A 26,362-nucleotide genomic window follows, 5' to 3' on the forward strand; every position below is an offset into this window, starting at 1 on the left:
ACTGAACAAATGATATGAACGGCACAGTGATTTCATGGTGCAATGATGGGATTTTCGTGAAATGAGTAGGTGTTTTTTTTAAATGATGTACAGCATGCATAACAAAATGAACTCTATACAAAACATGCTCTTGCCTGGTTTCGAACCAGAGACCTTTTGCATGTAAGGCAAACGTGATAACCACTACACTACAGAAACTTGAGGTAGCAGTGGTCTTGTCACCTCTCTGACAGTACTCTTTCTTTGGAAAGAAATGTAGGTGTAGTTTTAAATTCATAAAACAATAAGCTGTTTCTGCTCGGTTTCGAACCGAGAACCTTTCGCGTGTGAAGCGAATGTGATAACCACTACACTACAGACACAAACCTGGCAGACGACACGTTCAAGCGCTTTCAGACAATATTTGTTAATAGAAAATAAGGAGAAAACTACAGGATTGGGTCAGCAAAGTGCTAAGAAACTTCACAGTTGAGTAGGCTACACCCCAGGGAAAATCTGTGACATAGTTATGGTGAAATGTTTACATCCCCTCTACAGTTAAGCTTACATGGCATGCAGTCTCCGCATCAGTAGCACCCGCCTGCCTGGTTTAGAAGTCTGCCTCGGCGCGCGTGGTTGCCCCCTGCTCTCCGGCGCCAGCGCCCCTGCTCCTTCTGGCACGTAGGCGCAACGCCTAGGCTCCCCCCCTTTGGGTAACAACTGCCGGAGTGTCTACGCACTGCCTTTTTCATGTGCTCTGTCTTTGCGGAGAAGGAGTATTTGTAACCATGTGTCCTATTGCTCTGGAGCTCCCTGTTCCTGCCGTGCCGTTTTTTCCGCTATATGTAAATGTTGTGACCATTTTCCTTTGTACTCATGTTCTCTCGACGTGGTATCTGTACACTGCACAGTGTCAATCGTACCTGCTTATTCCCCCCCCCCTCTGATTCTTTTGATTTTCTGTACCCTTCCCCCTGCCTCTTCCCACAAAACTGAAAAACCTTAATAAACATTGATTTACCCAAAAAACATGTTTCTGCCTGGTTTCGAACCAGGGATCTTTTGCGTGTTAGGCAAACGTGATAACCACTACACTACAGACACTTGACTTGGCTACATTTTTCTCACCTCTCTGACAGTACTCTTTCTTTGGAAACATGGTTTAAAAAAACAAAAACAACTCAACGTGTGCTACCTTTGCAAGAAATGCAGGTGTAGTTTTCAATTCATAAAACAACAGTTGTTTCTGCTCGGTTTCGAACCGAGGACCTTTCGCGTGTAAGGCGAATGTGATAACCACTACACTACAGAAACAAACCTGGCAGAGCATGCTTTCAAATGCTTTCAGACAATATGTGTTACTAGAAAGTAAGGAGAAAACTACAGGATTGGGTCAGTAAAGTGCTAAGAAACTTCGCAGTTGAGTAGGCTACACCCCAGGGAAAATCTGTGACATAGTTATGGTGAAATGTTTACATCCCCTCTACAGTTAAGCTTAAATTTTCTCTGATTTTAAGACCCCTGCTAGGAAGTTTTCATTTTTAGCTCCTTTACAAGAATTTGACTTGGGAGCTTAAACACTCTAAGAATCCCATACAGATCATTTCAATTTCCTTTCTTTATGAATTTCAGCAATTTCTAACACTGAACAAATGATATGAACGGCACAGTGATTTCATGGTGCAATGATGGGATTTTCGTGAAATGAGTAGGTGTTTTTTTTAAATGATGTACAGCATGCATAACAAAATGAACTCTATACAAAACATGCTCTTGCCTGGTTTCGAACCAGAGACCTTTTGCATGTAAGGCAAACGTGATAACCACTACACTACAGAAACTTGAGGTAGCAGCGGTCTTGTCACCTCTCTGACAGTACTCTTTCTTTGGAAAGAAATGTAGGTGTAGTTTTAAATTCATAAAACAATAAGCTGTTTCTGCTCGGTTTCGAACCGAGAACCTTTCGCGTGTGAGGCGAATGTGATAACCACTACACTACAGACACAAACCTAGCAGATGACACGTTCAAGCGCTTTCAGAAAATATTTGTTAATAGAAAGTAAGGAGAAAACTACAGGATTGGGTCAGCAAAGTGCTAAGAAACTTCACAGTTGAGTAGGCTACACCACAGGGAAAATCTGTGACATAGTTATGGTGAAATGTTTACATCCCCTCTACAGTTAAGCTTACATGGCATGCAGTCTCCGCATCAGTAGCACCCGCCTGCCTGGTTTAGAAGTCTGCCTCGGCGCGCGTGGTTGCCCCCTGCTCTCCGGCGCCAGCGCCCCTGCTCCTTCTGGCACGTAGGCGCAACGCCTAGGCTCCCCCCCTTTGGGTAACAACTGCCGGAGTGTCTACGCACTGCCTTTTTCATGTGCTCTGTCTTTGCGGAGAAGGAGTATTTGTAACCATGTGTCCTATTGCTCTGGAGCTCCCTGTTCCTGCCGTGCCGTTTTTTCCGCTATATGTAAATGTTGTGACCATTTTCCTTTGTACTCATGTTCTCTCGACGTGGTATCTGTACACTGCACAGTGTCAATCGTACCTGCTTATTCCCCCCCCCCTCTGATTCTTTTGATTTTCTGTACCCTTCCCCCTGCCTCTTCCCACAAAACTGAAAAACCTTACTAAACATTGATTTACCCAAAAAACATGTTTCTGCCTGGTTTCGAACCAGGGATCTTTTGCGTGTTAGGCAAACGTGATAACCACTACACTACAGAAACTTGACCTGGCTACGGTTTTCTCACCTCTCTGACAGTACTCTTTCTTTGGAAACATGGTTTAAAAAAACAAAAACAACTCAACGTGTGCTACCTTTGCAAGAAATGCAGGTGTAGTTTTCAATTCATAAAACAACAGTTGTTTCTGCTCGGTTTCGAACCGAGGACCTTTCGCGTGTAAGGCGAACGTGATAACCACTACACTACAGAAACAAACCTGGCAGAGCATGCTTTCAAATGCTTTCAGACAATATGTGTTACTAGAAAGTAAGGAGAAAACTACAGGATTGGGTCAGTAAAGTGCTAAGAAACTTCGCAGTTGAGTAGGCTACACCCCAGGGAAAATCTGTGACATAGTTATGGTGAAATGTTTACATCCCCTCTACAGTTAAGCTTAAATTTTCTCTGATTTTAAGACCCCTGCTAGGAAGTTTTCATTTTTAGCTCCTTTACAAGAATTTGACTTGGGAGCTTAAACACTCTAAGAATCCCATACAGATCATTTCAATTTCCTTTCTTTATGAATTTCAGCAATTTCTAACACTGAACAAATGATATGAACGGCACAGTGATTTCATGGTGCAATGATGGGATTTTCGTGAAATGAGTAGGTGTTTTTTTTAAATGATGTACAGCATGCATAACAAAATGAACTCTATACAAAACATGCTCTTGCCTGGTTTCGAACCAGAGCCCTTTTGCGTGTAAGGCAAACGTGATAACCACTACACTACAGAAACTTGACCTGGCTACAGTTTTCTCACCTCTCTGACAGTACTCTTTCTTTGGAAAGAAATGTAGGTGTAGTTTTAAATTCATAAAACAATAAGCTGTTTCTGCTCGGTTTCGAACCGAGAACCTTTCGCGTGTGAGGCGAATGTGATAACCACTACACTACAGAAACAAACCTGGCAGACGGCACGTTCAAGCGCTTTCAGACAATATTTGTTAATAGAAAGTAAGGAGAAAACTACAGGATTGGGTCAGCAAAGTGCTAAGAAACTTCACAGTTGAGTAGGCTACACCCCAGGGAAAATCTGTGACATAGTTATGGTGAAATGTTTACATCCCCTCTACAGTTAAGCTTAAATTTTCTCTGATTTTAAGACCCCTGCTAGGAAGTTTTCATTTTTAGCTCCTTTACAAGAATTTGACTTGGGAGCTTAAACACTCTAAGAATCCCATACAGATCATTTCAATTTCCTTTCTTTATGAATTTCAGCAATTTCTAACACTGAACAAATGATATGAACGGCACAGTGATTTCATGGTGCAATGATGGGATTTTCGTGAAATGAGTAGGTGTTTTTTTTAAATGATGTACAGCATGCATACCAAAATGAACTCTATACAAAACATGCTCTTGCCTGGTTTCGAACCAGAGACCTTTTGCATGTAAGGCAAACGTGATAACCACTACACTACAGAAACTTGAGGTAGCAGCGGTCTTGTCACCTCTCTGACAGTACTCTTTCTTTGGAAAGAAATGTAGGTGTAGTTTTAAATTCATAAAACAATAAGCTGTTTCTGCTCGGTTTCGAACCGAGAACCTTTCGCGTGTGAGGCGAATGTGATAACCACTACACTACAGACACAAACCTAGCAGATGACACGTTCAAGCGCTTTCAGAAAATATTTGTTAATAGAAAGTAAGGAGAAAACTACAGGATTGGGTCAGCAAAGTGCTAAGAAACTTCACAGTTGAGTAGGCTACACCACAGGGAAAATCTGTGACATAGTTATGGTGAAATGTTTACATCCCCTCTACAGTTAAGCTTACATGGCATGCAGTCTCCGCATCAGTAGCACCCGCCTGCCTGGTTTAGAAGTCTGCCTCGGCGCGCGTGGTTGCCCCCTGCTCTCCGGCGCCAGCGCCCCTGCTCCTTCTGGCACGTAGGCGCAACGCCTAGGCTCCCCCCCTTTGGGTAACAACTGCCGGAGTGTCTACGCACTGCCTTTTTCATGTGCTCTGTCTTTGCGGAGAAGGAGTATTTGTAACCATGTGTCCTATTGCTCTGGAGCTCCCTGTTCCTGCCGTGCCGTTTTTTCCGCTATATGTAAATGTTGTGACCATTTTCCTTTGTACTCATGTTCTCTCGACGTGGTATCTGTACACTGCACAGTGTCAATCGTACCTGCTTATTCCCCCCCCCCTCTGATTCTTTTGATTTTCTGTACCCTTCCCCCTGCCTCTTCCCACAAAACTGAAAAACCTTACTAAACATTGATTTACCCAAAAAACATGTTTCTGCCTGGTTTCGAACCAGGGATCTTTTGCGTGTTAGGCAAACGTGATAACCACTACACTACAGAAACTTGACCTGGCTACGGTTTTCTCACCTCTCTGACAGTACTCTTTCTTTGGAAACATGGTTTAAAAAAACAAAAACAACTCAACGTGTGCTACCTTTGCAAGAAATGCAGGTGTAGTTTTCAATTCATAAAACAACAGTTGTTTCTGCTCGGTTTCGAACCGAGGACCTTTCGCGTGTAAGGCGAACGTGATAACCACTACACTACAGAAACAAACCTGGCAGAGCATGCTTTCAAATGCTTTCAGACAATATGTGTTACTAGAAAGTAAGGAGAAAACTACAGGATTGGGTCAGTAAAGTGCTAAGAAACTTCGCAGTTGAGTAGGCTACACCCCAGGGAAAATCTGTGACATAGTTATGGTGAAATGTTTACATCCCCTCTACAGTTAAGCTTAAATTTTCTCTGATTTTAAGACCCCTGCTAGGAAGTTTTCATTTTTAGCTCCTTTACAAGAATTTGACTTGGGAGCTTAAACACTCTAAGAATCCCATACAGATCATTTCAATTTCCTTTCTTTATGAATTTCAGCAATTTCTAACACTGAACAAATGATATGAACGGCACAGTGATTTCATGGTGCAATGATGGGATTTTCGTGAAATGAGTAGGTGTTTTTTTTAAATGATGTACAGCATGCATAACAAAATGAACTCTATACAAAACATGCTCTTGCCTGGTTTCGAACCAGAGCCCTTTTGCGTGTAAGGCAAACGTGATAACCACTACACTACAGAAACTTGACCTGGCTACAGTTTTCTCACCTCTCTGACAGTACTCTTTCTTTGGAAAGAAATGTAGGTGTAGTTTTAAATTCATAAAACAATAAGCTGTTTCTGCTCGGTTTCGAACCGAGAACCTTTCGCGTGTGAGGCGAATGTGATAACCACTACACTACAGAAACAAACCTGGCAGACGGCACGTTCAAGCGCTTTCAGACAATATTTGTTAATAGAAAGTAAGGAGAAAACTACAGGATTGGGTCAGCAAAGTGCTAAGAAACTTCACAGTTGAGTAGGCTACACCCCAGGGAAAATCTGTGACATAGTTATGGTGAAATGTTTACATCCCCTCTACAGTTAAGCTTAAATTTTCTCTGATTTTAAGAACCCTGCTAGGAAGTTTTCATTTTTAGCTCCTTTACAAGAATTTGACTTGGGAGCTTAAACCCTCTAAGAATCCCATACAGATCATTTCAATTTCCTTTCTTTATGAATTTCAGCAATTTCTAACACTGAACAAATGATATGAACGGCACAGTGATTTCATGGTGCAATGATGGGATTTTCGTGAAATGAGTAGGTGTTTTTTTTAAATGATGTACAGCATGCATGAGAAAAAGAACTCTACACAAAACATGTTCCTGCTGGGACCCGACAGGGTTGCCCCCTCTCACCGATGCTGTTTGTTTTATCACTGGAACCCCTTTTGCAGGCGATACGCCAGAACCCGGACATCTCGGTACTCCAGGTGGGGCGGTCCCACCATAAGGTATTGGGGTATGCTGATGACCTCCTTTTCACGTTGGCCCAGCCCCGCATCTCCCTGCCCTCTGTCCTGCAAGAGCTCGCGACATACAGTGTCCTTTCCAACTTCAAAGTCAACATGTCTAAATCTGAGCTCCTGGGTGTTAATGTGCCAGATGCTGTCAGTACCTCCTTGCGCGCGGCTTTCCCCTTCGCATGGTGCGATACTAAATTGAAATACCTAGGAGTGTGGATATCCCCCGATCACTCCCGGCTGTACGCCAACAACTTCCTGCCGCTCCTTTCCACTATACAGTCCGACTTCCGCAGATGGTCCCGGCTCACTGTCACGTGGCTGGGTAGGGTCAACACTATTAAAATTAATGTGATGCCCAGACTCCTCTACTTGTTCCAGACTCTACCCATACACCTTCCCCCCTCCTTCTTCGCTTCTGTCCGCTCTGCCTTTCTCCGTTTTATATGGGGCCCCCGCTCCCCCCGCATTCGATATAATGTCCTGATCCTGCCCAAGTCGAGAGGTGGTCTGGCTTTGCCGTGTCCGCGTACATACTACCGGGCATGCCATCTCTTGCGGATAGTGGAGTGGGCCTGTGGTTCTGGTGGGAAGCGGTGGCTGGAGGTGGAGAGCGGCATGCTGGGCTCGTCGATTAGTTCCTTACCCGGGCGACGCTCAGTGTTTTGCGGGGCACCTCTGTCTCTTTTCTCCCGTCTCCTCTTACTCCGATACGCGACAATCCCGATTTCCCTCCGGGCATGGGAGGCGATGTCTTCCCTGAGGTGGCCGCCAGGGGGACGCTAGGCATCCGTGCATACCTCTCCCCATCGGGTCTACAGCCCTTGGAGGCTCTGGTGGGCCCGGCCCCTCCCACGTCCCTGGCGCGCTTCCGCTATGCCCAGCTGGGCAATTTCTTTCGTTCCCTGGGCCGTAAACACCAGGTCCTTAGGGATCTCACCAGGTTTGAAGCGCTGTGCACCCTGACCTCGCCCCCACCTCATGGCGTATCGCTCCTCTATGGCCTCCTCCTCTCGGCTGTTTTTCCCTCCCCCCACCTAACGAGGGCAAGTGGGAGGCCTCACTGCAACTCACTCTCACCGAGCAACAGTGGGAAAAGATCTGCGTGCTCACTCACCGTTGCTCCCTTAATAACAGGGTCCAGGAGATGTCCTACAAGCTGATGGCCCTGTGGTATAGGCCCCCGTCGACCACAGCCCGGTTCTGTCCCGATAGGAGGGATGAATGCTGGCAGTTTGGTGCATCTCCCTGCTCTTTGCTTCATCTGTGGTGGTCCTGTCCCAGCATAGCTCCCTATTGGTCGGCCATTCACTTCCATGTTCGATCCCTCACCGACAGGGACATTCCCTTTTCGCCGGAATTCCTTCTCCTTCACCCGATTTCGTGGTACAAGAATGCAGTGGTCCGCTACCTTCTGACAGCTGCGAAAGCCCTTATCCCCTTGCATTGGGGTGATTCTTCCCCCCCTACGATTCGGGAGTGGATCCAACGGGTGGAGCGGACTCCAGTTCTTGAGGAATTGATCTATTCTACCACGGAGAGGTCTGAAAAACATAACCGCATCTGGTTTCACTGGTTGCAACTGCTCGCTAGCCCCCAAATTCGCCCATTGCTTGACGGCGTGCCCTCCTGAGCTGCGGCCTCCGAGTTGCCTCCATCCGAAACGTGGTCACTTTGCCCCCTACCGAGCTCCCCCCCCTTTTTTTTTTTCCTTTGTCCTTTCTGTTTCCGCTTTTCCCTTCTTCCCTTCCCTCTCACATCCTTGCTGCCCTCCTTCCCTACAGGTCCAGGGCTATGCCACCAAGGCTAGGTGCTGGGGGTGTCCGTGCAGGTTATCGCGCTGAGCTCACTCGAGGTTGCACAGGGGATGTCGACGTTTTCTTGTCTCGCTTCCCCGTCATCCAACCCTATAGCATCCCCGCACCGTGCATACATGGCATGCAGTCTCCGCATCAGTATCACCCGCCTGCCTGGTTTAGAAGTCTGCCTCGGCGCGCGTGGTTGCCCCCTGCTCTCCGGCGCCAGCGCCCCTGCTCCTTCTGGCACGTAGGCGCAACGCCTAGGCTCCCCCCCTTTGGGTAACAACTGCCGGAGTGTCTACGCACTGCCTTTTTCATGTGCTCTGTCTTTGCGGAGAAGGAGTATTTGTAACCATGTGTCCTATTGCTCTGGAGCTCCCTGTTCCTGCCGTGCCGTTTTTTCCGCTATATGTAAATGTTGTGACCATTTTCCTTTGTACTCATGTTCTCTCGACGTGGTATCTGTACACTGCACAGTGTCAATCGTACCTGCTTATTCCCCACCCCCTCTGATTCTTTTGATTTTCTGTACCCTTCCCCCTGCCTCTTCCCACAAAACTGAAAAACCTTAATAAACATTGATCTACCCAAAAAACTTGTTTCTGCCTGGTTTCGAACCAGGGATCTTTTGCGTGTTAGGCAAACGTGATAACCACTACACTACAGAAACTTGACCTGGCTGCAGTTTTCTCACCTCTCTGACAGTACTCTTTCTTTGGAAACATGGTTTAAAAAAACAAAAACAACTCAACGTGTGCTACCTTTGCAAGAAATGCAGGTGTAGTTTTCAATTCATAAAACAACAGTTGTTTCTGCTCGGTTTCGAACCGAGGACCTTTCGCGTGTAAGGCGAATGTGATAACCACTACACTACAGAAACAAACCCGGCAGAGCATGCTTTCAAATGCTTTCAGACAATATGTGTTACTAGAAAGTAAGGAGAAAACTACAGGATTGGGTCAGTAAAGTGCTAAGAAACTTCGCAGTTGAGTAGGCTACACCCCAGGGAAAATCTGTGACATAGTTATGGTGAAATGTTTACATCCCCTCTACAGTTAAGCTTAAATTTTCTCTGATTTTAAGACCCCTGCTAGGAAGTTTTCATTTTTAGCTCCTTTACAAGAATTTGACTTGGGAGCTTAAACACTCTAAGAATCCCATACAGATCATTTCAATTTCCTTTCTTTATGAATTTCAGCAATTTCTAACACTGAACAAATGATATGAACGGCACAGTGATTTCATGGTGCAATGATGGGATTTTCGTGAAATGAGTAGGTGTTTTTTTTAAATGATGTACAGCATGCATAACAAAATGAACTCTATACAAAACATGCTCTTGCCTGGTTTCGAACCAGAGACCTTTTGCGTGTAAAGCAAACGTGATAACCACTACACTACAGAAACTTGGGATAGCAGTGGTCTTGTCACCTCTCTGACAGTACTCTTTCTTTGGAAAGAAATGTAGGTGTAGTTTTAAATTCATAAAACAATAAGCTGTTTCTGCTCGGTTTCGAACCGAGGACCTTTCGCGTGTGAGGCAAATGTGATAACCACTACACTACAGAAACAAACCTGGCAGACGACACGTTCAAGCGCTTTCAGACAATATTTGTTAATAGAAAGTAAGGAGAAAACTACAGGATTGGGTCAGCAAAGTGCTAAGAAACTTCACAGTTGAGTAGGCTACACCCCAGGGAAAATCTGTGACATAGTTATGGTGAAATGTTTACATCCCCTCTACAGTTAAGCTTAAATTTTCTCTGATTTTAAGAACCCTGCTAAGAAGTTTTCATTTTTAGCTCCTTTACAAGAATTTGACTTGGGAGCTTAAACCCTCTAAGAATCCCATACAGATCATTTCAATTTCCTTTCTTTATGAATTTCAGAAATTTCTAACACTGAACAAATGATATGAACGGCACAGTGATTTCATGGTGCAATGATGGGATTTTCGTGAAATGAGTAGGTGTTTTTTTTAAATGATGTACAGCATGCATGAGAAAAAGAACTCTACACAAAACATGTTCCTGCTGGTACCCGACAGGGTTGCCCCCTCTCACCGATGCTGTTTGTTTTATCACTGGAACCCCTTTTGCAGGCGATACGCCAGAACCCGGACATCTCGGTACTCCAGGTGGGGCGGTCCCACCATAAGGTATTGGGGTATGCTGATGACCTCCTTTTCACGTTGGCCCAGCCCCGCATCTCCCTGCCCTCTGTCCTGCAAGAGCTCGCGACATACAGTGTCCTTTCCAACTTCAAAGTCAACATGTCTAAATCTGAGCTCCTGGGTGTTAATGTGCCAGATGCTGTCAGTACCTCCTTGCGCGCGGCTTTCCCCTTCGCATGGTGCGATACTAAATTGAAATACCTAGGAGTGTGGATATCCCCCGATCACTCCCGGCTGTACGCCAACAACTTCCTGCCGCTCCTTTCCACTATACAGTCCGACTTCCGCAGATGGTCCCGGCTCACTGTCACGTGGCTGGGTAGGGTCAACACTATTAAAATTAATGTGATGCCCAGACTCCTCTACTTGTTCCAGACTCTACCCATACACCTTCCCCCCTCCTTCTTCGCTTCTGTCCGCTCTGCCTTTCTCCGTTTTATATGGGGCCCCCGCTCCCCCCGCATTCGATATAATGTCCTGATCCTGCCCAAGTCGAGAGGTGGTCTGGCTTTGCCGTGTCCGCGTACATACTACCGGGCATGCCATCTCTTGCGGATAGTGGAGTGGGCCTGTGGTTCTGGTGGGAAGCGGTGGCTGGAGGTGGAGAGCGGCATGCTGGGCTCGTCGATTAGTTCCTTACCCGGGCGACGCTCAGTGTTTTGCGGGGCACCTCTGTCTCTTTTCTCCCGTCTCCTCTTACTCCGATACGCGACAATCCCGATTTCCCTCCGGGCATGGGAGGCGATGTCTTCCCTGAGGTGGCCGCCAGGGGGACGCTAGGCATCCGTGCATACCTCTCCCCATCGGGTCTACAGCCCTTGGAGGCTCTGGTGGGCCCGGCCCCTCCCACGTCCCTGGCGCGCTTCCGCTATGCCCAGCTGGGCAATTTCTTTCGTTCCCTGGGCCGTAAACACCAGGTCCTTAGGGATCTCACCAGGTTTGAAGCGCTGTGCACCCTGACCTCGCCCCCACCTCATGGCGTATCGCTCCTCTATGGCCTCCTCCTCTCGGCTGTTTTTCCCTCCCCCCACCTAACGAGGGCAAGTGGGAGGCCTCACTGCAACTCACTCTCACCGAGCAACAGTGGGAAAAGATCTGCGTGCTCACTCACCGTTGCTCCCTTAATAACAGGGTCCAGGAGATGTCCTACAAGCTGATGGCCCTGTGGTATAGGCCCCCGTCGACCACAGCCCGGTTCTGTCCCGATAGGAGGGATGAATGCTGGCAGTTTGGTGCATCTCCCTGCTCTTTGCTTCATCTGTGGTGGTCCTGTCCCAGCATAGCTCCCTATTGGTCGGCCATTCACTTCCATGTTCGATCCCTCACCGACAGGGACATTCCCTTTTCGCCGGAATTCCTTCTCCTTCACCCGATTTCGTGGTACAAGAATGCAGTGGTCCGCTACCTTCTGACAGCTGCGAAAGCCCTTATCCCCTTGCATTGGGGTGATTCTTCCCCCCCTACGATTCGGGAGTGGATCCAACGGGTGGAGCGGACTCCAGTTCTTGAGGAATTGATCTATTCTACCACGGAGAGGTCTGAAAAACATAACCGCATCTGGTTTCACTGGTTGCAACTGCTCGCTAGCCCCCAAATTCGCCCATTGCTTGACGGCGTGCCCTCCTGAGCTGCGGCCTCCGAGTTGCCTCCATCCGAAACGTGGTCACTTTGCCCCCTACCGAGCTCCCCCCCCTTTTTTTTTTTCCTTTGTCCTTTCTGTTTCCGCTTTTCCCTTCTTCCCTTCCCTCTCACATCCTTGCTGCCCTCCTTCCCTACAGGTCCAGGGCTATGCCACCAAGGCTAGGTGCTGGGGGTGTCCGTGCAGGTTATCGCGCTGAGCTCACTCGAGGTTGCACAGGGGATGTCGACGTTTTCTTGTCTCGCTTCCCCGTCATCCAACCCTATAGCATCCCCGCACCGTGCATACATGGCATGCAGTCTCCGCATCAGTATCACCCGCCTGCCTGGTTTAGAAGTCTGCCTCGGCGCGCGTGGTTGCCCCCTGCTCTCCGGCGCCAGCGCCCCTGCTCCTTCTGGCACGTAGGCGCAACGCCTAGGCTCCCCCCCTTTGGGTAACAACTGCCGGAGTGTCTACGCACTGCCTTTTTCATGTGCTCTGTCTTTGCGGAGAAGGAGTATTTGTAACCATGTGTCCTATTGCTCTGGAGCTCCCTGTTCCTGCCGTGCCGTTTTTTCCGCTATATGTAAATGTTGTGACCATTTTCCTTTGTACTCATGTTCTCTCGACGTGGTATCTGTACACTGCACAGTGTCAATCGTACCTGCTTATTCCCCACCCCCTCTGATTCTTTTGATTTTCTGTACCCTTCCCCCTGCCTCTTCCCACAAAACTGAAAAACCTTAATAAACATTGATCTACCCAAAAAACTTGTTTCTGCCTGGTTTCGAACCAGGGATCTTTTGCGTGTTAGGCAAACGTGATAACCACTACACTACAGAAACTTGACCTGGCTGCAGTTTTCTCACCTCTCTGACAGTACTCTTTCTTTGGAAACATGGTTTAAAAAAACAAAAACAACTCAACGTGTGCTACCTTTGCAAGAAATGCAGGTGTAGTTTTCAATTCATAAAACAACAGTTGTTTCTGCTCGGTTTCGAACCGAGGACCTTTCGCGTGTAAGGCGAATGTGATAACCACTACACTACAGAAACAAACCCGGCAGAGCATGCTTTCAAATGCTTTCAGACAATATGTGTTACTAGAAAGTAAGGAGAAAACTACAGGATTGGGTCAGTAAAGTGCTAAGAAACTTCGCAGTTGAGTAGGCTACACCCCAGGGAAAATCTGTGACATAGTTATGGTGAAATGTTTACATCCCCTCTACAGTTAAGCTTAAATTTTCTCTGATTTTAAGACCCCTGCTAGGAAGTTTTCATTTTTAGCTCCTTTACAAGAATTTGACTTGGGAGCTTAAACACTCTAAGAATCCCATACAGATCATTTCAATTTCCTTTCTTTATGAATTTCAGCAATTTCTAACACTGAACAAATGATATGAACGGCACAGTGATTTCATGGTGCAATGATGGGATTTTCGTGAAATGAGTAGGTGTTTTTTTTAAATGATGTACAGCATGCATGAGAAAAAGAACTCTACACAAAACATGTTCCTGCTGGGACCCGACAGGGTTGCCCCCTCTCACCGATGCTGTTTGTTTTATCACTGGAACCCCTTTTGCAGGCGATACGCCAGAACCCGGACATCTCGGTACTCCAGGTGGGGCGGTCCCACCATAAGGTATTGGGGTATGCTGATGACCTCCTTTTCACGTTGGCCCAGCCCCGCATCTCCCTGCCCTCTGTCCTGCAAGAGCTCGCGACATACAGTGTCCTTTCCAACTTCAAAGTCAACATGTCTAAATCTGAGCTCCTGGGTGTTAATGTGCCAGATGCTGTCAGTACCTCCTTGCGCGCGGCTTTCCCCTTCGCATGGTGCGATACTAAATTGAAATACCTAGGAGTGTGGATATCCCCCGATCACTCCCGGCTGTACGCCAACAACTTCCTGCCGCTCCTTTCCACTATACAGTCCGACTTCCGCAGATGGTCCCGGCTCACTGTCACGTGGCTGGGTAGGGTCAACACTATTAAAATTAATGTGATGCCCAGACTCCTCTACTTGTTCCAGACTCTACCCATACACCTTCCCCCCTCCTTCTTCGCTTCTGTCCGCTCTGCCTTTCTCCGTTTTATATGGGGCCCCCGCTCCCCCCGCATTCGATATAATGTCCTGATCCTGCCCAAGTCGAGAGGTGGTCTGGCTTTGCCGTGTCCGCGTACATACTACCGGGCATGCCATCTCTTGCGGATAGTGGAGTGGGCCTGTGGTTCTGGTGGGAAGCGGTGGCTGGAGGTGGAGAGCGGCATGCTGGGCTCGTCGATTAGTTCCTTACCCGGGCGACGCTCAGTGTTTTGCGGGGCACCTCTGTCTCTTTTCTCCCGTCTCCTCTTACTCCGATACGCGACAATCCCGATTTCCCTCCGGGCATGGGAGGCGATGTCTTCCCTGAGGTGGCCGCCAGGGGGACGCTAGGCATCCGTGCATACCTCTCCCCATCGGGTCTACAGCCCTTGGAGGCTCTGGTGGGCCCGGCCCCTCCCACGTCCCTGGCGCGCTTCCGCTATGCCCAGCTGGGCAATTTCTTTCGTTCCCTGGGCCGTAAACACCAGGTCCTTAGGGATCTCACCAGGTTTGAAGCGCTGTGCACCCTGACCTCGCCCCCACCTCATGGCGTATCGCTCCTCTATGGCCTCCTCCTCTCGGCTGTTTTTCCCTCCCCCCCACCTAACGAGGGCAAGTGGGAGGCCTCACTGCAACTCACTCTCACCGAGCAACAGTGGGAAAAGATCTGCGTGCTCACTCACCGTTGCTCCCTTAATAACAGGGTCCAGGAGATGTCCTACAAGCTGATGGCCCTGTGGTATAGGCCCCCGTCGACCACAGCCCGGTTCTGTCCCGATAGGAGGGATGAATGCTGGCAGTTTGGTGCATCTCCCTGCTCTTTGCTTCATCTGTGGTGGTCCTGTCCCAGCATAGCTCCCTATTGGTCGGCCATTCACTTCCATGTTCGATCCCTCACCGACAGGGACATTCCCTTTTCGCCGGAATTCCTTCTCCTTCACCCGATTTCGTGGTACAAGAATGCAGTGGTCCGCTACCTTCTGACAGCTGCGAAAGCCCTTATCCCCTTGCATTGGGGTGATTCTTCCCCCCCTACAATTCGGGAGTGGATCCAACGGGTGGAGCGGACTCCAGTTCTTGAGGAATTGATCTATTCTACCACGGAGAGGTCTGAAAAACATAACCGCATCTGGTTTCACTGGTTGCAACTGCTCGCTAGCCCCCAAATTCGCCCATTGCTTGACGGCGTGCCCTCCTGAGCTGCGGCCTCCGAGTTGCCTCCATCCGAAACGTGGTCACTTTGCCCCCTACCGAGCTCCCCCCCCTTTTTTTTTTTCCTTTGTCCTTTCTGTTTCCGCTTTTCCCTTCTTCCCTTCCCTCTCACATCCTTGCTGCCCTCCTTCCCTACAGGTCCAGGGCTATGCCACCAAGGCTAGGTGCTGGGGGTGTCCGTGCAGGTTATCGCGCTGAGCTCACTCGAGGTTGCACAGGGGATGTCGACGTTTTCTTGTCTCGCTTCCCCGTCATCCAACCCTATAGCATCCCCGCACCGTGCATACATGGCATGCAGTCTCCGCATCAGTAGCACCCGCCTGCCTGGTTTAGAAGTCTGCCTCGGCGCGCGTGGTTGCCCCCTGCTCTCCGGCGCCAGCGCCCCTGCTCCTTCTGGCACGTAGGCGCAACGCCTAGGCTCCCCCCCTTTGGGTAACAACTGCCGGAGTGTCTACGCACTGCCTTTTTCATGTGCTCTGTCTTTGCGGAGAAGGAGTATTTGTAACCATGTGTCCTATTGCTCTGGAGCTCCCTGTTCCTGCCGTGCCGTTTTTTCCGCTATATGTAAATGTTGTGACCATTTTCCTTTGTACTCATGTTCTCTCGACGTGGTATCTGTACACTGCACAGTGTCAATCGTACCTGCTTATTCCCCCCCCCCCTCTGATTCTTTTGATTTTCTGTACCCTTCCCCCTGCCTCTTCCCACAAAACTGAAAAACCTTAATAAACATTGATCTACCCAAAAAACTTGTTTCTGCCTGGTTTCGAACCAGGGATCTTTTGCGTGTTAGGCAAACGTGATAACCACTACACTACAGAAACTTGACCTGGCTGCAGTTTTCTCACCTCTCTGACAGTACTCTTTCTTTGGAAACATGGTTTAAAAAAACAAAAACAACTCAACGTGTGCTACCTTTGCAAGAAATGCAGGTGTAGTTTTCAATTCATAAAACAACAGTTGTTTCTGCTCGGTTTCGAACCGAGGACCTTTCGCGTGTAAGGCGAATGTGATAACCACTACACTACAGAAACAAACGCGGCAGAGCATGCTTTCAAATGCTTTCAGACAATATGTGTTACTAGAAAGTAAGGAGAAAACTACAGGATTGGGTCAGTAAAGTGCTAAGAAACTTCGCAGTTGAGTAGGCTACACCCCAGGGAAAATCTGTGACATAGTTATGGTGAAATGTTTACATCCCCTCTACAGTTAAGCTTAAATTTTCTCTGATTTTAAGACCCCTGCTAGGAAGTTTTCATTTTTAGCTCCTTTACAAGAATTTGACTTGGGAGCTTAAACACTCTAAGAATCCCATACAGATCATTTCAATTTCCTTTCTTTATGAATTTCAGCAATTTCTAACACTGAACAAATGATATGAACGGCACAGTGATTTCATGGTGCAATGATGGGATTTTCGTGAAATGAGTAGGTGTTTTTTTTAAATGATGTACAGCATGCATAACAAAATGAACTCTATACAAAACATGCTCTTGCCTGGTTTCGAACCAGAGACCTTTTGCGTGTAAAGCAAACGTGATAACCACTACACTACAGAAACTTGGGATAGCAGTGGTCTTGTCACCTCTCTGACAGTACTCTTTCTTTGGAAAGAAATGTAGGTGTAGTTTTAAATTCATAAAACAATAAGCTGTTTCTGCTCGGTTTCGAACCGAGGACCTTTCGCGTGTGAGGCAAATGTGATAACCACTACACTACAGAAACAAACCTGGCAGACGACACGTTCAAGCGCTTTCAGACAATATTTGTTAATAGAAAGTAAGGAGAAAACTACAGGATTGGGTCAGCAAAGTGCTAAGAAACTTCACAGTTGAGTAGGCTACACCCCAGGGAAAATCTGTGACATAGTTATGGTGAAATGTTTACATCCCCTCTACAGTTAAGCTTAAATTTTCTCTGATTTTAAGAACCCTGCTAAGAAGTTTTCATTTTTAGCTCCTTTACAAGAATTTGACTTGGGAGCTTAAACCCTCTAAGAATCCCATACAGATCATTTCAATTTCCTTTCTTTATGAATTTCAGCAATTTCTAACACTGAACAAATGATATGAACGGCACAGTGATTTCATGGTGCAATGATGGGATTTTCGTGAAATGAGTAGGTGGTTTTTTTAAATGATGTACAGCATGCATGAGAAAAAGAACTCTACACAAAACATGTTCCTGCTGGTACCCGACAGGGTTGCCCCCTCTCACCGATGCTGTTTGTTTTATCACTGGAACCCCTTTTGCAGGCGATACGCCAGAACCCGGACATCTCGGTACTCCAGGTGGGGCGGTCCCACCATAAGGTATTGGGGTATGCTGATGACCTCCTTTTCACGTTGGCCCAGCCCCGCATCTCCCTGCCCTCTGTCCTGCAAGAGCTCGCGACATACAGTGTCCTTTCCAACTTCAAAGTCAACATGTCTAAATCTGAGCTCCTGGGTGTTAATGTGCCAGATGCTGTCAGTACCTCCTTGCGCGCGGCTTTCCCCTTCGCATGGTGCGATACTAAATTGAAATACCTAGGAGTGTGGATATCCCCCGATCACTCCCGGCTGTACGCCAACAACTTCCTGCCGCTCCTTTCCACTATACAGTCCGACTTCCGCAGATGGTCCCGACTCACTGTCACGTGGCTGGGTAGGGTCAACACTATTAAAATTAATGTGATGCCCAGACTGCTCTACTTGTTCCAGACTCTACCCATACACCTTCCCCCCTCCTTCTTCGCTTCTGTCCGCTCTGCCTTTCTCCGTTTTATATGGGGCCCCCGCTCCCCCCGCATTCGATATAATGTCCTGATCCTGCCCAAGTCGAGAGGTGGTCTGGCTTTGCCGTGTCCGCGTACATACTACCGGGCATGCCATCTCTTGCGGATAGTGGAGTGGGCCTGTGGTTCTGGTGGGAAGCGGTGGCTGGAGGTGGAGAGCGGCATGCTGGGCTCGTCGATTAGTTCCTTACCCGGGCGACGCTCAGTGTTTTGCGGGGCACCTCTGTCTCTTTTCTCCCGTCTCCTCTTACTCCGATACGCGACAATCCCGATTTCCCTCCGGGCATGGGAGGCGATGTCTTCCCTGAGGTGGCCGCCAGGGGGACGCTAGGCATCCGTGCATACCTCTCCCCATCGGGTCTACAGCCCTTGGAGGCTCTGGTGGGCCCGGCCCCTCCCACGTCCCTGGCGCGCTTCCGCTATGCCCAGCTGGGCAATTTCTTTCGTTCCCTGGGCCGTAAACACCAGGTCCTTAGGGATCTCACCAGGTTTGAAGCGCTGTGCACCCTGACCTCGCCCCCACCTCATGGCGTATCGCTCCTCTATGGCCTCCTCCTCTCGGCTGTTTTTCCCTCCCCCCCACCTAACGAGGGCAAGTGGGAGGCCTCACTGCAACTCACTCTCACCGAGCAACAGTGGGAAAAGATCTGCGTGCTCACTCACCGTTGCTCCCTTAATAACAGGGTCCAGGAGATGTCCTACAAGCTGATGGCCCTGTGGTATAGGCCCCCGTCGACCACAGCCCGGTTCTGTCCCGATAGGAGGGATGAATGCTGGCAGTTTGGTGCATCTCCCTGCTCTTTGCTTCATCTGTGGTGGTCCTGTCCCAGCATAGCTCCCTATTGGTCGGCCATTCACTTCCATGTTCGATCCCTCACCGACAGGGACATTCCCTTTTCGCCGGAATTCCTTCTCCTTCACCCGATTTCGTGGTACAAGAATGCAGTGGTCCGCTACCTTCTGACAGCTGCGAAAGCCCTTATCCCCTTGCATTGGGGTGATTCTTCCCCCCCTACGATTCGGGAGTGGATCCAACGGGTGGAGCGGACTCCAGTTCTTGAGGAATTGATCTATTCTACCACGGAGAGGTCTGAAAAACATAACCGCATCTGGTTTCACTGGTTGCAACTGCTCGCTAGCCCCCAAATTCGCCCATTGCTTGACGGCGTGCCCTCCTGAGCTGCGGCCTCCGAGTTGCCTCCATCCGAAACGTGGTCACTTTGCCCCCTACCGAGCTCCCCCCCCTTTTTTTTTTTCCTTTGTCCTTTCTGTTTCCGCTTTTCCCTTCTTCCCTTCCCTCTCACATCCTTGCTGCCCTCCTTCCCTACAGGTCCAGGGCTATGCCACCAAGGCTAGGTGCTGGGGGTGTCCGTGCAGGTTATCGCGCTGAGCTCACTCGAGGTTGCACAGGGGATGTCGACGTTTTCTTGTCTCGCTTCCCCGTCATCCAACCCTATAGCATCCCCGCACCGTGCATACATGGCATGCAGTCTCCGCATCAGTAGCACCCGCCTGCCTGGTTTAGAAGTCTGCCTCGGCGCGCGTGGTTGCCCCCTGCTCTCCGGCGCCAGCGCCCCTGCTCCTTCTGGCACGTAGGCGCAACGCCTAGGCTCCCCCCCTTTGGGTAACAACTGCCGGAGTGTCTACGCACTGCCTTTTTCATGTGCTCTGTCTTTGCGGAGAAGGAGTATTTGTAACCATGTGTCCTATTGCTCTGGAGCTCCCTGTTCCTGCCGTGCCGTTTTTTCCGCTATATGTAAATGTTGTGACCATTTTCCTTTGTACTCATGTTCTCTCGACGTGGTATCTGTACACTGCACAGTGTCAATCGTACCTGCTTATTCCCCCCCCCCCTCTGATTCTTTTGATTTTCTGTACCCTTCCCCCTGCCTCTTCCCACAAAACTGAAAAACCTTAATAAACATTGATCTACCCAAAAAACTTGTTTCTGCCTGGTTTCGAACCAGGGATCTTTTGCGTGTTAGGCAAACGTGATAACCACTACACTACAGAAACTTGACCTGGCTGCAGTTTTCTCACCTCTCTGACAGTACTCTTTCTTTGGAAACATGGTTTAAAAAAACAAAAACAACTCAACGTGTGCTACCTTTGCAAGAAATGCAGGTGTAGTTTTCAATTCATAAAACAACTGTTGTTTCTGCTCGGTTTCGAACCGAGGACCTTTCGCGTGTAAGGCGAATGTGATAACCACTACACTACAGAAACAAACCCGGCAGAGCATGCTTTCAAATGCTTTCAGACAATATGTGTTACTAGAAAGTAAGGAGAAAACTACAGGATTGGGTCAGTAAAGTGCTAAGAAACTTCGCAGTTGAGTAGGCTACACCCCAGGGAAAATCTGTGACATAGTTATGGTGAAATGTTTACATCCCCTCTACAGTTAAGCTTAAATTTTCTCTGATTTTAAGACCCCTGCTAGGAAGTTTTCATTTTTAGCTCCTTTACAAGAATTTGACTTGGGAGCTTAAACACTCTAAGAATCCCATACAGATCATTTCAATTTCCTTTCTTTATGAATTTCAGCAATTTCTAACACTGAACAAATGATATGAACGGCACAGTGATTTCATGGTGCAATGATGGGATTTTCGTGAAATGAGTAGGTGTTTTTTTTAAATGATGTACAGCATGCATAACAAAATGAACTCTATACAAAACATGCTCTTGCCTGGTTTCGAACCAGAGACCTTTTGCGTGTAAAGCAAACGTGATAACCACTACACTACAGAAACTTGGGATAGCAGTGGTCTTGTCACCTCTCTGACAGTACTCTTTCTTTGGAAAGAAATGTAGGTGTAGTTTTAAATTCATAAAACAATAAGCTGTTTCTGCTCGGTTTCGAACCGAGGACCTTTCGCGTGTGAGGCAAATGTGATAACCACTACACTACAGAAACAAACCTGGCAGACGACACGTTCAAGCGCGTTCAGACAATATTTGTTAATAGAAAGTAAGGAGAAAACTACAGGATTGGGTCAGCAAAGTGCTAAGAAACTTCACAGTTGAGTAGGCTACACCCCAGGGAAAATCTGTGACATAGTTATGGTGAAATGTTTACATCCCCTCTACAGTTAAGCTTAAATTTTCTCTGATTTTAAGAACCCTGCTAAGAAGTTTTCATTTTTAGCTCCTTTACAAGAATTTGACTTGGGAGCTTAAACCCTCTAAGAATCCCATACAGATCATTTCAATTTCCTTTCTTTATGAATTTCAGCAATTTCTAACACTGAACAAATGATATGAACGGCACAGTGATTTCATGGTGCAATGATGGGATTTTCGTGAAATGAGTAGGTGGTTTTTTTAAATGATGTACAGCATGCATGAGAAAAAGAACTCTACACAAAACATGTTCCTGCTGGGACCCGACAGGGTTGCCCCCTCTCACCGATGCTGTTTGTTTTATCACTGGAACCCCTTTTGCAGGCGATACGCCAGAACCCGGACATCTCGGTACTCCAGGTGGGGCGGTCCCACCATAAGGTATTGGGGTATGCTGATGACCTCCTTTTCACGTTGGCCCAGCCCCGCATCTCCCTGCCCTCTGTCCTGCAAGAGCTCGCGACATACAGTGTCCTTTCCAACTTCAAAGTCAACATGTCTAAATCTGAGCTCCTGGGTGTTAATGTGCCAGATGCTGTCAGTACCTCCTTGCGCGCGGCTTTCCCCTTCGCATGGTGCGATACTAAATTGAAATACCTAGGAGTGTGGATATCCCCCGATCACTCCCGGCTGTACGCCAACAACTTCCTGCCGCTCCTTTCCACTATACAGTCCGACTTCCGCAGATGGTCCCGGCTCACTGTCACGTGGCTGGGTAGGGTCAACACTATTAAAATTAATGTGATGCCCAGACTCCTCTACTTGTTCCAGACTCTACCCATACACCTTCCCCCCTCCTTCTTCGCTTCTGTCCGCTCTGCCTTTCTCCGTTTTATATGGGGCCCCCGCTCCCCCCGCATTCGATATAATGTCCTGATCCTGCCCAAGTCGAGAGGTGGTCTGGCTTTGCCGTGTCCGCGTACATACTACCGGGCATGCCATCTCTTGCGGATAGTGGAGTGGGCCTGTGGTTCTGGTGGGAAGCGGTGGCTGGAGGTGGAGAGCGGCATGCTGGGCTCGTCGATTAGTTCCTTACCCGGGCGACGCTCAGTGTTTTGCGGGGCACCTCTGTCTCTTTTCTCCCGTCTCCTCTTACTCCGATACGCGACAATCCCGATTTCCCTCCGGGCATGGGAGGCGATGTCTTCCCTGAGGTGGCCGCCAGGGGGACGCTAGGCATCCGTGCATACCTCTCCCCATCGGGTCTACAGCCCTTGGAGGCTCTGGTGGGCCCGGCCCCACCCACGTCCCTGGCGCGCTTCCGCTATGCCCAGCTGGGCAATTTCTTTCGTTCCCTGGGCCGTAAACACCAGGTCCTTAGGGATCTCACCAGGTTTGAAGCGCTGTGCACCCTGACCTCGCCCCCACCTCATGGCGTATCGCTCCTCTATGGCCTCCTCCTCTCGGCTGTTTTTCCCTCCCCCCCACCTAACGAGGGCAAGTGGGAGGCCTCACTGCAACTCACTCTCACCGAGCAACAGTGGGAAAAGATCTGCGTGCTCACTCACCGTTGCTCCCTTAATAACAGGGTCCAGGAGATGTCCTACAAGCTGATGGCCCTGTGGTATAGGCCCCCGTCGACCACAGCCCGGTTCTGTCCCGATAGGAGGGATGAATGCTGGCAGTTTGGTGCATCTCCCTGCTCTTTGCTTCATCTGTGGTGGTCCTGTCCCAGCATAGCTCCCTATTGGTCGGCCATTCACTCCCATGTTCGATCCCTCACCGACAGGGACATTCCCTTTTCGCCGGAATTCCTTCTCCTTCACCCGATTTCGTGGTACAAGAATGCAGTGGTCCGCTACCTTCTGACAGCTGCGAAAGCCCTTATCCCCTTGCATTGGGGTGATTCTTCCCCCCCTACGATTCGGGAGTGGATCCAACGGGTGGAGCGGACTCCAGTTCTTGAGGAATTGATCTATTCTACCACGGAGAGGTCTGAAAAACATAACCGCATCTGGTTTCACTGGTTGCAACTGCTCGCTAGCCCCCAAATTCGCCCATTGCTTGACGGCGTGCCCTCCTGAGCTGCGGCCTCCGAGTTGCCTCCATCCGAAACGTGGTCACTTTGCCCCCTACCGAGCTCCCCCCCCTTTTTTTTTTTCCTTTGTCCTTTCTGTTTCCGCTTTTCCCTTCTTCCCTTCCCTCTCACATCCTTGCTGCCCTCCTTCCCTACAGGTCCAGGGCTATGCCACCAAGGCTAGGTGCTGGGGGTGTCCGTGCAGGTTATCGCGCTGAGCTCACTCGAGGTTGCACAGGGGATGTCGACGTTTTCTTGTCTCGCTTCCCCGTCATCCAACCCTATAGCATCCCCGCACCGTGCATACATGGCATGCAGTCTCCGCATCAGTAGCACCCGCCTGCCTGGTTTAGAAGTCTGCCTCGGCGCGCGTGGTTGCCCCCTGCTCTCCGGCGCCAGCGCCCCTGCTCCTTCTGGCACGTAGGCGCAACGCCTAGGCTCCCCCCCTTTGGGTAACAACTGCCGGAGTGTCTACGCACTGCCTTTTTCATGTGCTCTGTCTTTGCGGAGAAGGAGTATTTGTAACCATGTGTCCTATTGCTCTGGAGCTCCCTGTTCCTGCCGTGCCGTTTTTTCCGCTATATGTAAATGTTGTGACCATTTTCCTTTGTACTCATGTTCTCTCGACGTGGTATCTGTACACTGCACAGTGTCAATCGTACCTGCTTATTCCCCCCCCCTCTGATTCTTTTGATTTTCTGTACCCTTCCCCCTGCCTCTTCCCACAAAACTGAAAAACCTTAATAAACATTGATTTACCCAAAAAACATGTTTCTGCCTGGTTTCGAACCAGGAATCTTTTGCGTGTTAGGCAAACGTGATAACCACTACACTACAGAAACTTGACCTGGCTACATTTTTCTCACCTCTCTGACAGTACTCTTTCTTTGGAAACATGGTTTTAAAAAACAAAAACAACTCAACGTGTGCTACCTTTGCAAGAAATGCAGGTGTAGTTTTCAATTCATAAAACAACAGTTGTTCCTGCTCGGTTTGGAACCGAGGACCTTTCGCATGTAAGGCGAATGTGATAACCACTACACTACAGAAACAAACCTGGCAGAGCATGCTTTCAAATGCTTTCAGACAATATGTGTTACTAGAAAGTAAGGAGAAAACTACAGGATTGGGTCAGTAAAGTGCTAAGAAACTTCGCAGTTGAGTAGGCTACACCCCAGGGAAAATCTGTGACATAGTTATGGTGAAATGTTTACATCCCCTCTACAGTTAAGCTTAAATTTTCTCTGATTTTAAGACCCCTGCTAGGAAGTTTTCATTTTTAGCTCCTTTACAAGAATTTGACTTGGGAGCGTAAACACTCTAAGAATCCCATACAGATCATTTCAATTTCCTTTCTTTATGAATTTCAGCAATTTCTAACACTGAACAAATGATATGAACGGCACAGTGATTTCATGGTGCAATGATGGGATTTTCGTGAAATGAGTAGGTGTTTTTTTTAAATGATGTACAGCATGCATAACAAAATGAACTCTATACAAAACATGCTCTTGCCTGGTTTCGAACCAGAGACCTTTTGCGTGTAAAGCAAACGTGATAACCACTACACTACAGAAACTTGAGGTAGCAGTGGTCTTGTCACCTCTCTGACAGTACTCTTTCTTTGGAAAGAAATGTAGGTGTAGTTTTAAATTCATAAAACAATAAGCTGTTTCTGCTCGGTTTCGAACCGAGAACCTTTCGCGTGTGAGGCGAATGTGATAACCACTACACTACAGAAACAAACCTGGCAGACGACATGTTCAAGCGCTTTCAGACAATATTTGTTAATAGAAAGTAAGGAGAAAACTACAGGATTGGGTCAGCAAAGTGCTAAGAAACTTCACAGTTGAGTAGGCTACACCCCAGGGTTAGGGTTAGGGTTAGGGTTAGGGTTAGGGTTAGGGTTAGGGTTAGGGTTAGGGTTAGGGTTAGGGTTAGGGTTAGGGTTAGGGTTAGGGGTTAGGGTTAGGGTTAGGGTTAGGGTTAGGGTTAGGGTTAGGGTTAGGGTTAGGGTTAGGGTTAGGGTTAGGGTTAGGGTTAGGGTTAGGGTTAGGGGTTAGGGTTAGGGTTAGGGTTAGGGTTAGGGTTAGGGTTAGGGTTAGGGTTAGGGTTAGGGTTAGGGTTAGGGTTAGGGTTAGGGTTAGGGTTAGGGTTAGGGTTAGGGTTAGGGTTAGGGTTAGGGTTAGGGTTAGGGTTAGGGTTAGGGTTAGGGTTAGGGTTAGGGTTAGGGTTAGGGTTAGGGTTAGGGTTAGGGTTAGGGTTAGGGTTAGGGGTTAGGGTTAGGGTTAGGGTTAGGGTTAGGGTTAGGGTTAGGGTTAGGGTTAGGGTTAGGGTTAGGGTTAGGGTTAGGGTTAGGGTTAGGGTTAGGGTTAGGGTTAGGGTTAGGGTTAGGGTTAGGGTTAGGGTTAGGGTTAGGGTTAGGGTTAGGGTTAGGGTTAGGGTTAGGGTTAGGGTTAGGGTTAGGGTTAGGGTTAGGGTTAGGGTTAGGGTTAGGGTTAGGGTTAGGGTTAGGGTTAGGGTTAGGGTTAGGGTTAGGGTTAGGGTTAGGGTTAGGGTTAGGGTTAGGGTTAGGGTTAGGGTTAGGGTTAGGGTTAGGGTTAGGGTTAGGGTTAGGGTTAGGGTTAGGGTTAGGGTTAGGGTTAGGGTTAGGGTTAGGGTTAGGGTTAGGGTTAGGGTTAGGGTTAGGGTTAGGGTTAGGGTTAGGGTTAGGGTTAGGGTTAGGGTTAGGGTTAGGGTTAGGGTTAGGGTTAGGGTTAGGGTTAGGGTTAGGGTTAGGGTTAGGGTTAGGGTTAGGGTTAGGGTTAGGGTTAGGGTTAGGGTTAGGGTTAGGGTTAGGGTTAGGGTTAGGGTTAGGGTTAGGGTTAGGGTTAGGGTTAGGGTTAGGGTTAGGGTTAGGGTTAGGGTTAGGGTTAGGGTTAGGGTTAGGGTTAGGGTTAGGGTTAGGGTTAGGGTTAGGGTTAGGGTTAGGGTTAGGGTTAGGGTTAGGGTTAGGGTTAGGGTTAGGGTTAGGGTTAGGGTTAGGGTTAGGGTTAGGGTTAGG

General features: G+C 48.4%; 34 non-coding genes across 34 annotated transcripts; all 34 read right to left on the reverse strand.

Moving 5' to 3' along the window:
- Window positions 1-125: 125 nt before the first annotated feature.
- On the reverse strand, window positions 126-198 carry TRNAV-UAC (transfer RNA valine (anticodon UAC)). Its single transcript has one exon. It is a non-coding gene; the product is annotated as a tRNA-Val (tRNA).
- Window positions 199-289: 91 nt separating this feature from the next.
- On the reverse strand, window positions 290-362 carry TRNAV-CAC (transfer RNA valine (anticodon CAC)). The gene has a single exon. It is a non-coding gene; the product is annotated as a tRNA-Val (tRNA).
- A 648-nt stretch (window positions 363-1,010) lies between these two features.
- TRNAV-AAC (transfer RNA valine (anticodon AAC)) lies at window positions 1,011-1,083 on the reverse strand. The gene has a single exon. It is a non-coding gene; the product is annotated as a tRNA-Val (tRNA).
- Window positions 1,084-1,220: 137 nt separating this feature from the next.
- On the reverse strand, window positions 1,221-1,293 carry TRNAV-UAC (transfer RNA valine (anticodon UAC)). The gene has a single exon. It is a non-coding gene; the product is annotated as a tRNA-Val (tRNA).
- Window positions 1,294-1,747: 454 nt separating this feature from the next.
- Window positions 1,748-1,820, reverse strand: TRNAV-UAC (transfer RNA valine (anticodon UAC)). Its single transcript has one exon. It is a non-coding gene; the product is annotated as a tRNA-Val (tRNA).
- Window positions 1,821-1,911: 91 nt separating this feature from the next.
- TRNAV-CAC (transfer RNA valine (anticodon CAC)) lies at window positions 1,912-1,984 on the reverse strand. The gene has a single exon. It is a non-coding gene; the product is annotated as a tRNA-Val (tRNA).
- Window positions 1,985-2,632: 648 nt separating this feature from the next.
- TRNAV-AAC (transfer RNA valine (anticodon AAC)) lies at window positions 2,633-2,705 on the reverse strand. Its single transcript has one exon. It is a non-coding gene; the product is annotated as a tRNA-Val (tRNA).
- Window positions 2,706-2,842: 137 nt separating this feature from the next.
- TRNAV-UAC (transfer RNA valine (anticodon UAC)) lies at window positions 2,843-2,915 on the reverse strand. The gene has a single exon. It is a non-coding gene; the product is annotated as a tRNA-Val (tRNA).
- Window positions 2,916-3,369: 454 nt separating this feature from the next.
- Window positions 3,370-3,442, reverse strand: TRNAV-UAC (transfer RNA valine (anticodon UAC)). The gene has a single exon. It is a non-coding gene; the product is annotated as a tRNA-Val (tRNA).
- Window positions 3,443-3,533: 91 nt separating this feature from the next.
- On the reverse strand, window positions 3,534-3,606 carry TRNAV-CAC (transfer RNA valine (anticodon CAC)). The gene has a single exon. It is a non-coding gene; the product is annotated as a tRNA-Val (tRNA).
- Window positions 3,607-4,060: 454 nt separating this feature from the next.
- Window positions 4,061-4,133, reverse strand: TRNAV-UAC (transfer RNA valine (anticodon UAC)). Its single transcript has one exon. It is a non-coding gene; the product is annotated as a tRNA-Val (tRNA).
- Window positions 4,134-4,224: 91 nt separating this feature from the next.
- On the reverse strand, window positions 4,225-4,297 carry TRNAV-CAC (transfer RNA valine (anticodon CAC)). The gene has a single exon. It is a non-coding gene; the product is annotated as a tRNA-Val (tRNA).
- Window positions 4,298-4,945: 648 nt separating this feature from the next.
- Window positions 4,946-5,018, reverse strand: TRNAV-AAC (transfer RNA valine (anticodon AAC)). Its single transcript has one exon. It is a non-coding gene; the product is annotated as a tRNA-Val (tRNA).
- Window positions 5,019-5,155: 137 nt separating this feature from the next.
- TRNAV-UAC (transfer RNA valine (anticodon UAC)) lies at window positions 5,156-5,228 on the reverse strand. Its single transcript has one exon. It is a non-coding gene; the product is annotated as a tRNA-Val (tRNA).
- A 454-nt stretch (window positions 5,229-5,682) lies between these two features.
- TRNAV-UAC (transfer RNA valine (anticodon UAC)) lies at window positions 5,683-5,755 on the reverse strand. The gene has a single exon. It is a non-coding gene; the product is annotated as a tRNA-Val (tRNA).
- A 91-nt stretch (window positions 5,756-5,846) lies between these two features.
- TRNAV-CAC (transfer RNA valine (anticodon CAC)) lies at window positions 5,847-5,919 on the reverse strand. The gene has a single exon. It is a non-coding gene; the product is annotated as a tRNA-Val (tRNA).
- Window positions 5,920-8,911: 2,992 nt separating this feature from the next.
- TRNAV-AAC (transfer RNA valine (anticodon AAC)) lies at window positions 8,912-8,984 on the reverse strand. Its single transcript has one exon. It is a non-coding gene; the product is annotated as a tRNA-Val (tRNA).
- A 137-nt stretch (window positions 8,985-9,121) lies between these two features.
- On the reverse strand, window positions 9,122-9,194 carry TRNAV-UAC (transfer RNA valine (anticodon UAC)). The gene has a single exon. It is a non-coding gene; the product is annotated as a tRNA-Val (tRNA).
- A 454-nt stretch (window positions 9,195-9,648) lies between these two features.
- TRNAV-UAC (transfer RNA valine (anticodon UAC)) lies at window positions 9,649-9,721 on the reverse strand. Its single transcript has one exon. It is a non-coding gene; the product is annotated as a tRNA-Val (tRNA).
- A 91-nt stretch (window positions 9,722-9,812) lies between these two features.
- Window positions 9,813-9,885, reverse strand: TRNAV-CAC (transfer RNA valine (anticodon CAC)). The gene has a single exon. It is a non-coding gene; the product is annotated as a tRNA-Val (tRNA).
- Window positions 9,886-12,877: 2,992 nt separating this feature from the next.
- Window positions 12,878-12,950, reverse strand: TRNAV-AAC (transfer RNA valine (anticodon AAC)). The gene has a single exon. It is a non-coding gene; the product is annotated as a tRNA-Val (tRNA).
- A 137-nt stretch (window positions 12,951-13,087) lies between these two features.
- On the reverse strand, window positions 13,088-13,160 carry TRNAV-UAC (transfer RNA valine (anticodon UAC)). The gene has a single exon. It is a non-coding gene; the product is annotated as a tRNA-Val (tRNA).
- A 2,994-nt stretch (window positions 13,161-16,154) lies between these two features.
- On the reverse strand, window positions 16,155-16,227 carry TRNAV-AAC (transfer RNA valine (anticodon AAC)). The gene has a single exon. It is a non-coding gene; the product is annotated as a tRNA-Val (tRNA).
- A 137-nt stretch (window positions 16,228-16,364) lies between these two features.
- TRNAV-UAC (transfer RNA valine (anticodon UAC)) lies at window positions 16,365-16,437 on the reverse strand. The gene has a single exon. It is a non-coding gene; the product is annotated as a tRNA-Val (tRNA).
- A 454-nt stretch (window positions 16,438-16,891) lies between these two features.
- Window positions 16,892-16,964, reverse strand: TRNAV-UAC (transfer RNA valine (anticodon UAC)). The gene has a single exon. It is a non-coding gene; the product is annotated as a tRNA-Val (tRNA).
- Window positions 16,965-17,055: 91 nt separating this feature from the next.
- On the reverse strand, window positions 17,056-17,128 carry TRNAV-CAC (transfer RNA valine (anticodon CAC)). Its single transcript has one exon. It is a non-coding gene; the product is annotated as a tRNA-Val (tRNA).
- Window positions 17,129-20,122: 2,994 nt separating this feature from the next.
- TRNAV-AAC (transfer RNA valine (anticodon AAC)) lies at window positions 20,123-20,195 on the reverse strand. Its single transcript has one exon. It is a non-coding gene; the product is annotated as a tRNA-Val (tRNA).
- Window positions 20,196-20,332: 137 nt separating this feature from the next.
- TRNAV-UAC (transfer RNA valine (anticodon UAC)) lies at window positions 20,333-20,405 on the reverse strand. The gene has a single exon. It is a non-coding gene; the product is annotated as a tRNA-Val (tRNA).
- Window positions 20,406-20,859: 454 nt separating this feature from the next.
- Window positions 20,860-20,932, reverse strand: TRNAV-UAC (transfer RNA valine (anticodon UAC)). Its single transcript has one exon. It is a non-coding gene; the product is annotated as a tRNA-Val (tRNA).
- Window positions 20,933-21,023: 91 nt separating this feature from the next.
- On the reverse strand, window positions 21,024-21,096 carry TRNAV-CAC (transfer RNA valine (anticodon CAC)). The gene has a single exon. It is a non-coding gene; the product is annotated as a tRNA-Val (tRNA).
- Window positions 21,097-24,088: 2,992 nt separating this feature from the next.
- TRNAV-AAC (transfer RNA valine (anticodon AAC)) lies at window positions 24,089-24,161 on the reverse strand. The gene has a single exon. It is a non-coding gene; the product is annotated as a tRNA-Val (tRNA).
- A 137-nt stretch (window positions 24,162-24,298) lies between these two features.
- Window positions 24,299-24,371, reverse strand: TRNAV-UAC (transfer RNA valine (anticodon UAC)). Its single transcript has one exon. It is a non-coding gene; the product is annotated as a tRNA-Val (tRNA).
- A 454-nt stretch (window positions 24,372-24,825) lies between these two features.
- On the reverse strand, window positions 24,826-24,898 carry TRNAV-UAC (transfer RNA valine (anticodon UAC)). Its single transcript has one exon. It is a non-coding gene; the product is annotated as a tRNA-Val (tRNA).
- Window positions 24,899-24,989: 91 nt separating this feature from the next.
- TRNAV-CAC (transfer RNA valine (anticodon CAC)) lies at window positions 24,990-25,062 on the reverse strand. Its single transcript has one exon. It is a non-coding gene; the product is annotated as a tRNA-Val (tRNA).
- Window positions 25,063-26,362: the final 1,300 nt, after the last annotated feature.

Source organism: Sceloporus occidentalis, unplaced genomic scaffold, assembly GCF_023333645.1.
Source record: "Sceloporus occidentalis isolate IW3139 unplaced genomic scaffold, rSceOcc1.0.p SCAF_322, whole genome shotgun sequence".
NCBI lineage: Eukaryota > Metazoa > Chordata > Lepidosauria > Squamata > Phrynosomatidae > Sceloporus > Sceloporus occidentalis.